Source organism: Odocoileus virginianus, chromosome 11, assembly GCF_023699985.2.
Source record: "Odocoileus virginianus isolate 20LAN1187 ecotype Illinois chromosome 11, Ovbor_1.2, whole genome shotgun sequence".
NCBI lineage: Eukaryota > Metazoa > Chordata > Mammalia > Artiodactyla > Cervidae > Odocoileus > Odocoileus virginianus.
In genome coordinates this window covers 40,815,140-40,831,395 of record NC_069684.1, presented here as the reverse complement: position 1 = coordinate 40,831,395, position 16,256 = coordinate 40,815,140, and positions in this window count along the sequence as shown.

The window sequence follows — 16,256 nt, the reverse complement described above, 5'->3', positions numbered from 1 at the left end:
GCAAAGTAATATGCTTAACTTACTTATGAGAAAGAAAATTTCCAAATTTTGGAAAGACTTATTTTTAATACATACATTTGTATTTTGATTACAAACTTTCATGTACTTACTAAAGTAGACTGCTGAAGTTCCTCCACTTGGAAACATTTTGTTGTTCTAATTAGAAGTTATTGAGTAACTAGAAGCAAAAAAAATATGTATCTCTAAAGTCATTTTATAATTCTAACTTTCACTCACGAAGAACAAATTTTCCTCATTTTCCTATTGCTCTGAATTAAACTTTATTAAGTTAAAGAGATATGTATAAAATATTCTTACAGACTTTGCTTTGACAAAAAGTTGTTTACATGGTAAGCCTGAATTTGGTAAGAATTCTGTTGATGCTCCAGCAAATTTTGCCAACACACAAAATTTCCTGGCATAATATAGGATCCCTCAAAAACATACCACTTTCTAAGACTACTTTGCATCTCTTGTCTCAAATATACTTTTCATATTGTATGATGATGCTTTATGCTTGTTTCTTACTTGTAAAACTTACTACTCTAAGTGAGGTTCAGCACACAGGTACTGAGAAGGCAAAGTAAGCACCAGGGGCTCTAACTCATTAGACTTCTGTGGGAAGTAGGAAAAGGTTCTTGTTCAGGGGAGATGCAGCTGCCAGGCATGGATTGCCAAGTTGACAGTGCCTATGTACAAACAGAACGGAGCTCATTCCTTTCAGTGCCTACAGCCCTCAGCTTGGAGAGGGCAGCCCGGGCTGGATTTCAGGCTCTCTTTAGCTCACCGCTGAACTAGCACAACAGCTCAGACCTGAGAACTGCATTCACTGTCTCGGGAGATGAAAAGAATTTGGAGAAAAACTTAACGTTTCATGAAGAAGTTTAAGACCTTTATTTGTGGGCTTTAAGATTTAAACCCCCATCTCAATCTCCCCTTGCAAAAACTTCAGGAAAGTCTCTATTGTTGAATAATACTATTGGTGCTGGGGATTCCTTTCCTCTGGAGAATATTAAGTAGTATAGAAATTTGCATCCAAATGAATTTGAAGTTTCAATGAGGACAGGAGACATCTGAATTAGAAAGTTAACTAAATCGTTTCCCTGACTTGGAGTAAACCACTGTCTAATGGTGGGAGATGGACAATCTAAAGAAGCAATTTTTATCAACCTGGTAATATTCATATACTCCATATGCAGAGGGCATTCTCAGAGAGCAGAAGCCAGGTCTAAGCTCTGTCCTGGACAACCCCTAGCAATGTTTGAGGTATATGGTGAATAACTATCTACAGAACTGAATGAAAGAAATACTGCAACTCTAGGTCTATGTGCCAATTCATGTCCCTCACCTTCAAAAATTTCACTTGAAGTAAATGAATTATTGTTGTATTTACTTTCCCTCAGATCCAAAGGAAATGAAAGATTTTTGGGGAAAAAAAGTGATTGGGCAACTCTGAGACATTTTTGAGAACCATGTGTGTATTCACTTCTTCTTTCCTTATTGCTTAGGAAATAAATACCTGAATCAAATTTAAATTTGATAATGTGTGAAGATTTTTCTTATATCAGAAACAGGAAGTACTATGAAAGCTTTGCATTATGAGCTATTTGGGCTACTTCGGGCACTTATTTCATAGTAATGAGTGTATGACAGAAAGAAAATGATAAAAAAGAGCTATGACAACATGGACTTATCACCCTTCCAGCTCGGTGCACGAGCTCTCAGAACAGTTTAGTGACAAATGCAGTGAAGAATGAAACCTGTTAGTAAAGAGACTAGGGCTGGGTGGGGCCATATGAGGATGGAGCAGGTTGGTGATGACTGGCTTGAGCAAGAAACAGAGGATCTGGAATATTTAGAACCCTCAGTCTACCTGGCTACTTGGTATTGTGGAAAAGATGGAAAGGCTAACAAGGGCCTGCATCCAAAAAGTCTTTCTAAAATGTTATCATTATCATTATAGTGCCCATAAGTCTTTAAGACTTTCCTTTCTCCTTGGGGTTTTGAAATCCCAGTACTCTTGGTTTTCATAACCTTTCAGCCATTAAGAGTTGACAACCAAGTGTTGCTTTTTACCTGTGACAACTCAGAAAGGCCTGTCTGTGTGGGGGCTAGAGAAAGGAGGCTAACAGGCAACGTGGAGAAAACCAAAGGAAATCTATGCTTGCTTCACAAATTTGTGCAATAGCCTTAACTCCGTAAAACTGACACCATCTTCATGATCGCACTTGCATAATCAAGACTTAAACTCATCTAACTTTTTTCCTGCTTGCTTGGAAAGAAGGAAGAAAATGAACATATGTTAAGTATCTATCAAGTACTAAGTGTTTTCATAAATAATCTCTTGTGTATTTCTCATGATAGCCATGTGGCATGTCTACTATCACTTCCATAGGTAGCAAAGAACTGGAAGTTAAAGAAAGACTTCAAACTATAAGTCCAATTGTCTTTTTGCTCTTTCAAGAGGCCTCGAGGCTAAGCAATAAGCTAAGCCTCAGCTTATTGTTCACCTCAGCTTCCACTTCTTTTTTCCTCATTTTTTATTTTTCTGCTACTGGAATCTTAGATATTCTTAGAGAGTAACTTCCTTAGAACTATTCCTTGAGTTAGGTATTATTGCCCCAATGTTTTAAAAGTCTATCCATTTTTTAAAACTTATTATTTTGTGTTGCAGTATAGTCGATTAACAACGTTGTGATAGTTTCAGGTGAACTGCAAAGGAACTCAGCCATACATATACATGTTTCTGTTCTCCCCCAAACTTCCCTCCCATCCAGGCTGCCATACAATATTGAGCAGAGTTCCATGTGCTAGGTCCTTGTTGGTTATCCATTTTGAATATAGCAGCATGTACCTATAGAGTCCATCCCAAACTCCTTAACTATCCCTTCCCCCCTTTCTTCCCTGCTACTGCAACCATAAGTTCGTTGTCTAAGTCTGTGAGTCTCTTTCTGTTTTTTAAGTAAGTTCATTTGTTTCATTCCTTTTTAGATTCTACATATAAGGGTTGCCATACCATATTTCTCCTTCTCTGACTTACCTCACTCAGTATGACAGTCTATAGGTCCATCCATCTTACTCCATTATCTCATTATTTTTAATGAGTTGCCCCAGTTTTTAAGTGAGACAACTGAGGCACAAAGATTAAAGCCCAGGGTTGCAGAATTAGATAACAGCGCAGACAGGATGCAGTTTCAGGCATGCTTACTGCAAAGCCCATGCTCTGAACCACTAGGGACTCCTCTGCCTCACCGTCTCTAGGGAACTCCCACCCAGTGTTGACTGTGACTTTCCTGGCATCCTGGAGGCCCGCTAGCTAATTTGCTGTGGGTATCAGCACAGACTTGAAAAAAGTATCTATTGACCTTCACACTGGGGCCTTCTGCACCTCGATGCACACAGCATGCCCACTGCTCAGTCCCTTCAGCAAGGTCAAATCAGTGATGTGAACGCTGAGACTCTTGTTTGGCGTGGAGTTCCTATGACTGCTTTCACCCTTTCTTGTTCAAGACTGATCAGAATTTTAATAGGAACCAGAGTGATGGGAAACATTTTGCAGAGAAAAAGGAATGAATTCAGACTTTTCATTTTATTCTAATGAAAAAACCTATCAAGAAAAAATTTCAGGGGGTGAACATTACTGTCCCCTCTCCACCCTCCATGGAAAGCAATCCAGCAGTAGAATACAGGGTATCTCTTATAACTCTACCCCTCACTGGGGTGTAAATCATTCTCCAACTGCAGATCAGGCATAAATCGTTCTGAAACCACAGTGCTCACTAAATGTTATTGTGTTATTAAGACATAAATCCTATGTCTGTTCGATGAAATGTCTGAGGCCATCGAGTTAAACAAGTCAAGGCAGCTACTTAATGATTTCCAAACATTCTATTATTATAGTCCAGACAAGAAGTTTCAGAGGAAAGCCATGTTCACATGGACTCTAGCCAGCCATTTATCATATTTGTTCAGCGACCAATAGCCATAATGACTCCCCCAGCTCTGAACTCCAGTCTCAGGAAAAGGGCCTAGAATGGGTGATCTATGTCACCAAGGAGAAGAAGCCCAGAAACTGGGGAGCCTTCTTTGACCTTTATAACCTTCATCACATGAATTACATGGCTACATGAATCACAGGCTTGCTGCCACTCTCAGATGTCTCTCTTTTTAAAATCTGTATCTAGGGCATCTTCTACAAGGTAGAGAATGAAAAGGACTCATTTTGCCAAAGAGATGTGGTCCCAATGAGCTTATTATAGCCCCAATTTATGTAAACACAAAATAGTGACTTATAGCTGGATAGCTCTTAAGAGTTTTATCTGTATCTTCTCTTCTCTTCCTGCTACTTTACAGGAAAATTGGAATGATCAAAATAGAATCTCTCTGATATCTAACCTCCACTTCCAATTTATCTGGATTTCCTTTTCCATCCCCAAGGTCAGAATGGGAAAACTGTTCTTCCATCTACCCAAGATGCACCACTCTACATATCATGGAATCGCATCACTTTCCCCATTCTCTTTCCTGAGATACTTTGCTCTATGAAAAAGTCCCTCCCCTGGCTCTACTTGCTGCCTCATTTTTTTTTTTTTTAAACTGGCCCCTTCCCATTAGCATTTAAATAAGCTCAAGTCCTCCACAGATTTGACTAAACAATTATATTTTTGTCAAACTCCACCCCCTGTCTACTGCCTTATCTATGTCCTTCTTTCACTGCTAAACTTTTTGAGTCTCTCTCATTCACTGTCTCCTGTACTTCACCTCTCATTCAGGATTGAATGAGACTTTCAAGTCTTTCAATCTGACTTCTGCCCCTAGAATCTCCTCTAGAACTAATCTTGCCAAAGTCACTGTGTAGATTAGAAGTCTCTGGCTGCAAGCAACAGAAAATTCAATGCAAACTGGGTTAAACTGCAAGGGAGATTTGAGACTCATGTAATAGGGAAACCAGGAGTAGAACAATGGTCATTGGCTCCAGGTCAGCACTTCCACATGAGTCCGCTGGGTGCAAAATGGCTGCAGTAGATCTGGGCTTGACATCATATCACACAATGATATTCAGAAGAGTAAAAGTCATCGCTTCTTGTGGTTCTTCTTTGGGAGTATAGAACCATTTCTTAGAAACTCCCAGGAACCTTTTTTCAAATTACTCCTAAATGTGAATTGTATGTATTATGCTCACTCCTAAAATAAGGCTTAAGGCCAAGGGAATGCTATGTGATTGCCATACTTAAAAGAGTTGAAATTCTACTTAAATCAGTGGTCCTCAGCAATTATTTTGTCCCCAGACGGACAAGTGGCAATATCTGGAGTCAGTTTTGATTGTTATGACTGTGACTGTTGTCCTGATGGCATTCGGTGGGTAGAAGTCAGCGATGCGGTTAAACATCTCATGGTACATAGGACAGCCCCCAACAACAAAGGATGACCTGGCACAGATGTCAGTAGTGTCATTACCCTTCTTTATTATCCCCACATATCATCAATCACAGTCTGTCAGTGCCAAAATTCAAACATCTATAGTTCTGTAGTTTGTCCATCTCTCTGCTTGCTCAGGGCCACTCTTCTCATTCAGGTCACTACATTTTTCATGTGTTGACTAACTATTATATTGTTTTACTAGCATCATTTTTCCAACTGGGATGTTAAGTTTTGCTGCCATCCAATCCACTCAACCCTGTGCAGCCTGTATGTTAAGGTTGGCCACGTGTGAAAGGGGAAGTCTACTACAGGGCAACTTAGTTTGTTTTGTTTTGTTTAATGGACACAGCGAGCAGTTGGGCCATTTCTGTCTCTACATGCCATCATTAGCATTTCATCCCAGAATATGCTGTAGTTGTCTGAGGTCCACAAGGAGTGCCAAAATGCTGAGGACGGCAAAAGGGAAAAATGGAATGAATACTTCTGATTCTCGATGACATCCCTGAGTGCTAAATGAGTCAGCTCCAGAATGATCCTACTTCAGGACTTGTTATGTGCAAAACTGAGCGTTACTTAGTACTTAAGCCACTTAAAGTTTCATTTTCTTCTTGCAACCAAAAGCTTTCTAAATGGAACACCAATCCTGAGATGCATTGCTTTGTTGTTGCAATTGCTGTTGTGTGCTCAACTATGTCTGACCCTTTGTGACCCCACAAACTATAGCCCACTAGGCTCCTCTGTCCATGGAATTTTCCAGGCAAGAATACTGGAATGGGTTGCTATTTCCTTCTCCAGGGGATCTGCCCAACTCAGGGATAGAACCCGTGTCTCCTGCATTGGTAGGCAGTTTCTTTAGCTCTGCACCACTTGGGGGAACTCATTAAGATGAATTGTACTGACTCATCTGTAATAATAATAACATTGCTAGATGGTTCTTAAATCTCAGTTTAAAAACAATAATGATGCTCTCACATTAAGTGCTAAATACATATTGTTGCTGTAGGAATATGTCAGATCATCCCTAAATTGTACCCAGTTCCTAAACCCAGTTCCTGGAAAACCTGTGCCAGGCTGCTGTTACACTGAGTATGACCTTACAGGATACTTCATCCTGAGAGTCTAGTTTTCTGTTCTCCAGTCTTCCATACAAATAACATTTCCCCATATATGCCTTGGATTTAAAAGTATTTAAAAACTTGGAGGATAGCTCTCTGGGTCACTATCCTTCTAAAAAGCATACATTGCTTCAAAATAAAAACCTGCTGTGAAAATGGTCCATTTTCCACATCCCATTTCCCATCAAAACTCTAATTCATGTTTTTAGTTTGCTTCACATCTTCCTCTGGAGAATAAGAAACATGCCGCCTTTGAAAATAGCATTGGCTTGTGCAAGTGAAATTCATCAGTCATGTTTTCAGGTGTAAATCCTAAATCATATACTTAAGATATGCCCTCTCCCCTTGGGAAGTATGCATAGCTTGACATGGGAACCTGAAATAGCCGGAAGGTTGTACTTGGCTAAGGAATGATTTGTATGCTTTCTTGTTGTTCATCTCCTATTACAGGAGAAAGAAATTATCTGAGTAGATGAGATTATTTTAGGTCTGGGTTCTAACTATATCCTGGATATCATGCAGTCTAACATCATTTTATATGAACCTGAGTCCTAAGAGCAGTGAATGCAGGAAGCCCTGAGAATGAAATCTTTATAGTTTCTGGGGTCACTCCACAGTTCTGGGAGAGGAGGAGAAGAAGAAAGACAGTGAATAAGTTGGACTATCCAATTCAGCATAAACAGGAGCTACAGTGGTAGTTATAGGACAACAGTATGAGAAAGAGGAAGACAGATGGAGGCAGTGCTTTCTGTGGAGTTTAAGAAGATGAGGGTTCCATGCACAGAAGTGTGTGCTTAGGTTCAAATCCAAGCTCCTCCATTTGGTAACTGTATTAGTGTCCATGTAAGTCCAGATATAGGCTAGGCTTCTATAAAAAAAGAATATTATAATAAGAGTTCTAAAAAAAAAAAATCACTTGAAAAAACAAATAAGAGCCAACTTGCAGGAACTCCCAATGCCTAAACTGGGAGAATCTGAACAGAAAGGAGGGAAGGACAAAGGGAGGAAGGGAGAGAAAAAGAGGAAGAAAGAGGGGAAAGGAGAAAAAACAGGTAAAGAAGAAGAAAGGAAGGAAGATAGCTATAGAAACTCACCACTTGTCAAACACCACATTAACAGCTGCTGCAGGCAAGAATCATAATGGATATTAAATTCAGTAAACAAAAGTATTATGAGACACAGGAGACTTGCAGTTTCTCAAAGCATCTTTCCACAAGATGCCTATTAATTTCAAGGATGAAAAACTTGTATAGAACTTTGGAAGTCACCACCTTAACCGTGGCATCAAGGTAGCATCAGCAGTGATGAGACAGATTAGTAAAAGGTGGCTTTAGATAGAAGGCACTGAGAAGGGAGAAAAATCCTTTCGGTGGTATCCTTGCCAAAAATGAGTATATTGAATTAATCATAGGAAAGATTCTGAACAATAAAATTGAGGGACTCATTGAAAGCTTCAAGGTCATAAAACACAAAGAAAGATGGAGGAAGAGTCTTAGGTTGAATAAGTCTGAGGAGACATGACAGCTAAACGGATCCTGAAGGATCCAAACAGAGGACACTGGTGGGACCACTAATAACATTTGAATGAGGTATGTCTGTAGTTTAGTTAATAGTATTGTATAAGGGTTTTCTCTGTATGTCAGGAGTTGATAATTATACTACAACTACATTAGATGTAATATATGGTAAAATATATGGTAAAGGGTAGATATTTAAAAATTGTAAATCATACTGTACACCCATAATTAATTGGAGATATCAAGGGAACACTTCATGCAAGAATGGGACCAATAAAGGACAGGAACAGTGAGGACCTAACAGAAACAGAAGAGAATAAGAAGAGATGGCTAGAATATACAGAAGAACTACACAAAAAAAGTCTTGATGACCTGGATAACCATGATAGTATGGTCACTCACCTAGAGCCTGATATCCTAGAGTGTGAAGTCAAGTGGGCCTTAGGAAGTGTCACTACGAACAAAGCTAGAGGAGGTGATAGAATTCCAGCTAAGCTATTTCAAATCCTAAAAGATGATGCTGTGAAAGTGCACTCAATATGTCAACAAATTTGGAAAACTCAGCAGTGGTCATAGGACTAGAAAAGGTCAGTTTTCATTCCAATCTCAAAAAAGGGCAATGCCAAAGAATGTTTAAAATACCATACAATTGTGCTCATTTCACATGCTAGCGAGGTTATGTTCAAAATCTATCAAGCTAGGCTTCCCATATAGTTCAGTTGGTAAAGAACCTGCCTATGATGCAGGAGACTGTGGTTTGATTCCTGGGTCAGGAAGATCTGCTGAAGAAGGGATAGGCTCCACTCCAGTATTCTTGGGCTTCCCTTGTGGCTCAGCTGGTGAAGAATCCGCCTGCAATGTGGGAGACTTGGGTTCAATCCCTGGGTTGGGAAGATCCCCTGGAGAAGGGAAAGGCTACCCACTCCAGTATTCTGGCCTGGAGAATTCCATGGACTGTATAGTCAGAAAGTCTAACAAACAGTCAGACAAAAAGTCGGACACAACTGAGCGACTTTCGCTTTCAGCAGTACATGAACCAAAAACTTCCAGATATACAAGCTGGGTTTAGAAAAGGCGGAGGAACCAGAGACCAAATTGCCAACATTTGTTGGATCACAGAGAAAACTAGAGAATTCCAGAAAAACATCTACTTCAGCTTCATTAACTACACTAAAGCCTCTGACTGTGTGGATCACAAAAACCAGAAAATTCTAAAAGAGATGGGAATATCAGACCATCTCTTGAGAAAATGTATGCAGGCCAAGAAGCAACAGTTAGAATCAGGCATGGAACAACTGACTGGTTCAAAGTTAGGAAAGGAATAGGACAAGACTTATATTTTTCCCCTGCATATTTAAATTCTATGCAGAGTGCATCATGCAAAATGCTGGGCTGGATAAATCAGAAGCTGGAATCAAGATCTCTGGGAGAAATATCAGCAACCTCAGATATGCAGATGATACCACCCTAAAGGCAGAAAGTGAATAGGAATTAAAGAGTCTCTTGATGAGTGTAAAAGAGGAGAATGAAAAGTTGGCCTGAAACTCAATATTAAAAAACTAAGATCATGACATCTGATTCCATCACTGCATGGTAAATAGAAGGGGGAAAAGTGAAAACAATAACAGATTTTATATTCTTGGGTTACAAAAACACTGTGGATGGTGACTGCAGCCATGAAATTAAAAGACACTTGCTCCTTGGAAGAAAAGCTATGACAAACTTAGATAGTATATTAAAACACAGAGACACCACTTTGCAAACAAAGGTCCATTTAGTCAAAGCTATGGTTTTTCCAGTAGTTATGTATGGATGTGAGAATTAGACCATAAAGAACGCCGAGTGCCAAAGAATTGATGCTTTTGAACTGTGGTGTTTGAGAAGACTCTTGAGAGTCTCTTCAACAGCAAAGAGATCAAACCAGTCAATCCTAAAGGAAATCAGTCCTGACTATTCATTGGAAGGACTGAAGCTGAAGCTCCAATACTTTGTCCACCTGATGTAAAGAACTGACTCACTGGAAAAGACCCTGATACTGGGAAAGAGTAAAGGCAGGAGAAGAAGGGGATGACAGAGGATGAGATGGTTGGATGGCATTACTGACTTGATGGACATGAGTTTGAACAAGCCCTGGGAACTGGTGATGGACAGGGAAGCCTGATGTGCTGCAGGCCATGGGGTGGCAGAGTCGGACAGAACTGAGTGACTGAACTGACTGACTGACACTTCAATTAAAAAACAAAAACAAAAACATAATGTTGGGCAAATTGCCGGAACTTAATAAATATTTGTTAGACAGATTTTACTAAGCTAGTAACACTGGACTAGGAATTGCCAAGAAATATGGAGCTCCTTCAGAAAACTGACCAAAGTCCCTCTTTTGGGAAGGCATTGGGACTTCTGGGTAGAAAACAATGGGAATTATTATATGTAGATGGCCATTGTTAAAAGTTTGATCCTATTCAAGCTTTGAACGAAGAACGATTCAGATGAGGTGAACATACAGCTGCTTAAAGAGGGACCTGTACTATAATTAAGGTTGAATGTTGTGTATACATTCCTGACTTATCTGACAATGTATCAACTACTTTAGATGACATGAAAAACCAGGTAAAAACAATGTCAAATGAAAACATTCCTTTCTGGACTTCGGTCCTATCTTGGGTGAAGGGCGATTGGTGGAAAACTATATTTACCACTGTTATAGTTGCCTTGATAGTTCTGCTTTGTGGACCCTGAATTTTATAATATATTGTGAATTTTGTAAACCAGAGGTTGATAGCATTCTCTCATGTGGGTGGCAGGAGGGCTAAGGTACAATATATCTCAATAAATGATGCTCGTTATGGAAACTAAGAGCATCAAGAGGGGGGAATGAAGAAGGAATTCATAGGGCCTGGACTCCATCTCAGGCCTGTGCATGCTGATCATACTAGGCCGCCTCTCCAGTGGACTCTGAACTCTGTGCTTAGCGCCTGTGGGACTGACAATGGAAGGATAAGACCCCCTCTGGGCAGGGGAATCTTGAAGATCACATCTAGGTTAAGAGAAAACAGACACTTATCACCCCTGCCTCTGGACAGTATCTATCGGAATGTAACCACAGGCTTATCAGTTATTAACTGGTTGGAATGTAACCGTGTGGGCTTATTGATTATTAACTGTTTGAACACATAACACATGAATGATGGGGTTATTGTGATTGTATTTACCCTTCCTTTGTAAGCCTCAAGGGATTTGGGCTGGTGGGTTTGGGCACATACACATGGGGTATAAAAGATTTTCACAAATGCTGGTCGGGGTCCTTGGCTAAGAGGAGATTCTGCCTTTGGCCCGCTGGTGTAATAAACTGCACTCCACTAAAAAAAAAAAAAAAAAGTTTGATCCTACAAGAGCAGCCATCTTGCAGCTGTTGACAACAGAGTCAGAGCTGCCTTGATGGGAGGTTTTGTTGGCAGAAATTGCCTTAATAAAGGCAAGAATTTTTTGTTTAAAAAAATGACCAAACCACTTCATACTATTTGGCAAATTTTTAATGAGTCTAAAATTATTTTAAAATTAAAAGTTAAAAAATGATACTAATTAACAAGAAACAAATGCAAGCAGGAATCTCAGATACAGAGAAATGGGCAATAAAAGCCCAGTTTCAGATGTCAAAAAGAAACTGGAAAACCACCAATTGTCTAAACTTCAAACAATACTTCACTAATCAGCACTGCATCTAAATGAAGGAATAGAAACTTTTAGCAAGTCAACCTAAAATGGAATCGCTTTTTTTACAGCTTCTTTTTCTTTATGTAGTTTTCTCTGCTTCAGATCTCAGCCATTTATTTTTGGAATGTGCAATCTTGCCTTTAATTCTTGGATAGTTATCATTCTTGCCTTTCCCTGTCCTTATTGACTGCCACTTGAGTTCCTTGCCTTGTTATTTGATGCCTACAATTAGAGCTTCATTCCTTTCACTTATAACAAATTATTCTTGTTTAAAAAAAAAAAAAGAACATCTCCTTGTATAAGTTATTGAACCTTAATTGCAATCACTCTGAAGGGGAATTTTTTGAGTAATAATAATCATCATTTTTTACAGAGGGTGATAGAAATAGCACAAGGATATTGTGTCTCTGAAGTAGAAGATAATGCAATAAAGAGGAGGAGAAAGAATTCAGGACTAGGAGACAAGATGATGGAGCAGAAGGACTTGTGCTCATCTGTTCTCAGGAAAACACCAAAATCACAACTAGTGGCTGAATAATCATCAAAAAAAAAAAAAAAAATACTGGAAACTACCAAAAAAGACATTCTACATTAAAAGACAATGAAGAAGCCATGAGACAGTAGGAGGGGCACATATATGATACAATCAATCCCATACATACCAGGTGGGCAACCCCCAAACTGGAAAATAATTATGTCGCAGAGGTTGGTTGCAGAGGTTTCTCATAGGAATGAGAGTTCTGAGCCCCCTATCAGGATCCCCAGTCTGGGTGTCCGGCATTAGGAGGAGGAGCTCCCAGGGCATTTGGTTTTGAAGGCCAGTGGGGCTTGATTGCAGGAACTCCGCAAGACTCGGGGAAACAGAAATGTCACTCTTAGAGGGCACACACAAGGGCGCATGTGCACTGCTGCTGCTGCACTAGGACCCAGGGAGAAAGAAGTGACTTTGTGATGGCCTGGGCCAGATCTATGTACTAGTCTGGAAGGATCTCCTGGGAGAGTGGGGGCATCTGTGGCTCACTGTGGGGACAAAGCCACTGGTAGTAGAGGTACCAGAGAGCATTCATTAATGTGAGTTCTCCTGGGGGCTGCCATTTTGACACCAAGACCTGGCCCCACCCAACAGCCGCTAGAACACCTCAGGCCAAACAACCAACAAGGCAGGCACACAGCTCCACCTATCTGGAGACAGGTTGCCCAAAGTCTTCCTGAGTCCACAGCTGCCTCTAAACACACCCTGTGACACATCCCTGAACACAAGGGGTACAAGACCCAGCTCACCCACAAGTGCACAGGTACCAGGTTCTCCCACCAGGAATCCTGCAACAAGTCTCTTAGACCAGCCCCATCCACGAGGGGGCAGACACCAGAAGCAAGAGAAGCTACAATCCTGTAGCCTATGGAATGAAGACAGAAAACACATAAAGTTAAGCAAAACAAGCTAGCAGAGGAATATGTTTCAGAAAAAGGAAAGGGTAAAATCCCAGAAGAACAATTAAGTGAAATGTAGACAGGCAAGCTACTCAAAAACAAAATTCAGAGTAATGATAGAAATATGATTCAAGATCTTAGAGAAAAATGGAAGCACAGACAGAGAAGATACAAGAAAGATATGAAAATATTCTTAGCATTCTTCTTCTAAGATACAAAGAACAAATAGAGTTGAACAATACAACAACCAAAATGAAAAATACACTAGAAGGAGTCAGTAGCAGAATAACTGAGGCAGAAGAATGGGTAAGTGAGCTGGAAGACAGGATGGTTGAAATAACTGCAGTGGAACAGAGTAAAGAAAAAAGAATGAAAAGAAATGAGGACAGTCTCAGAGACTTCTGGGACAACATTAAAGGAACAAATGTTTGCATTACATGGATCTTAGAAGGAGAAGAGAGCAGAAAAGGACCCAAGAAAATATTTGAAAAGATAATAGCTGAAAACTTCCCTAACATCAGAAAGGAAATGGTTATCTAAATCTAGGATGTGCAGAGAGTTCCATACAGGATAAATCCAAGGAGGAACAAGATACATACTAACCAAATGACAAAAATCAAAGACAAAGAGAAAATATTAAAAGCAGCAAGAGAAAAGAAAAAACATACAAAATAATCCCCATAAGATTATCAGCTGATTTTTCAGCAATAGTTCTGCAGACCAGAGGGAGTGGCATAATATATTTCAAGTGATGAAAGGGAAAAACCTACAACCAAGAATACTCTACCCAGTAAGGCTCTTATTCAGATTTGATGGACAAGAAAAAGCTAACAGAATTTAGCACCACAAACCAACTTTTCAACAAACGCTAAAGGAAGTTCTCTAAGTGGAAAAGAAAAGGACACAAGTGGAAACAAGAAAATGATGAATGGGAATGCTCACCAGTAAAAGTAAACATAGAGTAAACCCACAGACAAGTATGACATCAAACCCAGCAATCATGAAAGTATACATGCAGGATCTTAGAAATGCATTTGAAATTAAGAGACCAGGAGCTTAAAGCAATCTTGTATACAGATAGGCTGCTACATCAAAATCCCACAGTAACCACAAGCCACAAATCTACAGTAGATATACACACAAAAAAGAAAAAGGAGTGAATTCAAAACAACATTAAAGATACTAATCAAATCACAAGAGAAAAGAGCAGAAGAGGAGGTGAAGAATAAAGTCTTACCAGAAAAATCCAAAACAATTAACAAAACGGCAATAAGAACACACATGTCAGTAATTACTTTAAATGTAAATAGATTAAATGCTGGAACCAAAGACATAGACCAGCTGAATGGATACAAAAGTAAGATCCATATATATGGTGTCTAAAGGAGACCCACTCAGATCTTGGGACACATACAGATGTAAGTAACAGAATGGAAAAGGTATTTTATGCAAAAGGAAATCAAAAGAAAGCTGGAGTAGCAATATATATATTAAACAAAATAGATATAAAATAAACATTGTTACAAGAGACAAAGAGGGACATTACATAATGACCAAAGGAGCAACCCAAGAAAAAAATGTAACAGTTGTAAATAGATATTCACCCAACATAGGAGCACAGGGATATGTAAGGCAAATATTATTAGACACAAAAAGAGAAATTACTAATAACACAATAATAGTGGGGAACTTTAAATTTCACTTATATTGATGGAAAGACCATTCAGACAGAAAATCAACATGGAAACACAGGCCTTAACTGAAACATTAGATTGTGTGTGTGTGCTAAATCACTTTAGTCATGTCTGACTCTTTGTGACCCTATGGACTGGAGCCCACCAGGCTCCCCTCTTCATAGGATTCTCCAGGCAAGAATACTGGAGTGAGCTGCCTTGCTCTCCTCCAGGGGATCTTCCCAACCCAGGTATCAAACTCACATCCTTTATGTCTCCTGCATTGGCAGGTGGGTTCTTTACCACTAGAGTCATCTGGGAAGCCCTGAAGCATTAGATCAGATAGACTTAATTGATATTTATAGAGCACTCCATCTGAAAACAACAGAATACACATTCTTCACAAGTGCACATGGAACATTCTCTAGGATAGATAGCACACTGGGCCACAAAATAAGTTGAAGAAAATTGAAGTCATTATCAAGCATCTTTTCTGACCCTATTAGATTAGAAATCAGCTACAAGAAAAAACTGTACAAAACACAAACATGTGGAGGCTGAACAATATGCTATTAAACAACCAATGGATCACTGAAGATATCAAAGAGGAAATAAAAAAATACCTAGAGAAAAATGGAAATGAAAACACGGTGATCCAAAACCAGTGGGACACGGCAGAACCAATTCTAAGAGATAAATTTCTAAGCAATACAATATTACCTAAGGAAACAAGAAAATTCTCAAACTAATATTATACCTAAAGCAACTAGAGAAAAAATAAACAAAAGCTGAAGTTAATAGAAGGAGAGAAATCATGAAGATAAGAGCAGAAATATATGAAATAGAAACAAAGAAAATAACAGAAAAGATCAATGAAACTAAAAGCTGGTTTTTGAAAAGATAAACAAAATTGAAAAACCTTTAGCCAGATTCATCAAGAAAAAAAGGGATTTTGTCATACATTGACATGCATCAGCCATGGATTTACATGTATATAAAAAAAAAGAAAAGAAAAAAGGGAGAGGGCTCAAATCAATAAAATAAGAACTGAATAAGAAGTTAAAACTGATATCACAAAAATTCAAAGAATAAGAGACTACTACAAGCAACTATACACCAATAAAATGGACAATCTAGAAGAAATGGATCAATTCTTAGAAAGATACAATCTCCTAAGAGTAATCTAGGAAGAAAAAGAAAATATGAAGAGACCAATCACAAGTACTGAAATTGAAACTGTGATTTAAAAACTCTCAACAAACAAAAGTTCAGGACCAGGTGGCTTCACAGGGGAGTTCTATCAAGTATTTAGAGAAGAATTAACACCTATTCTTCTGAAACTATTTCAAAAAACTGCAGAGGATGGAATACTCCCAAATTCATTT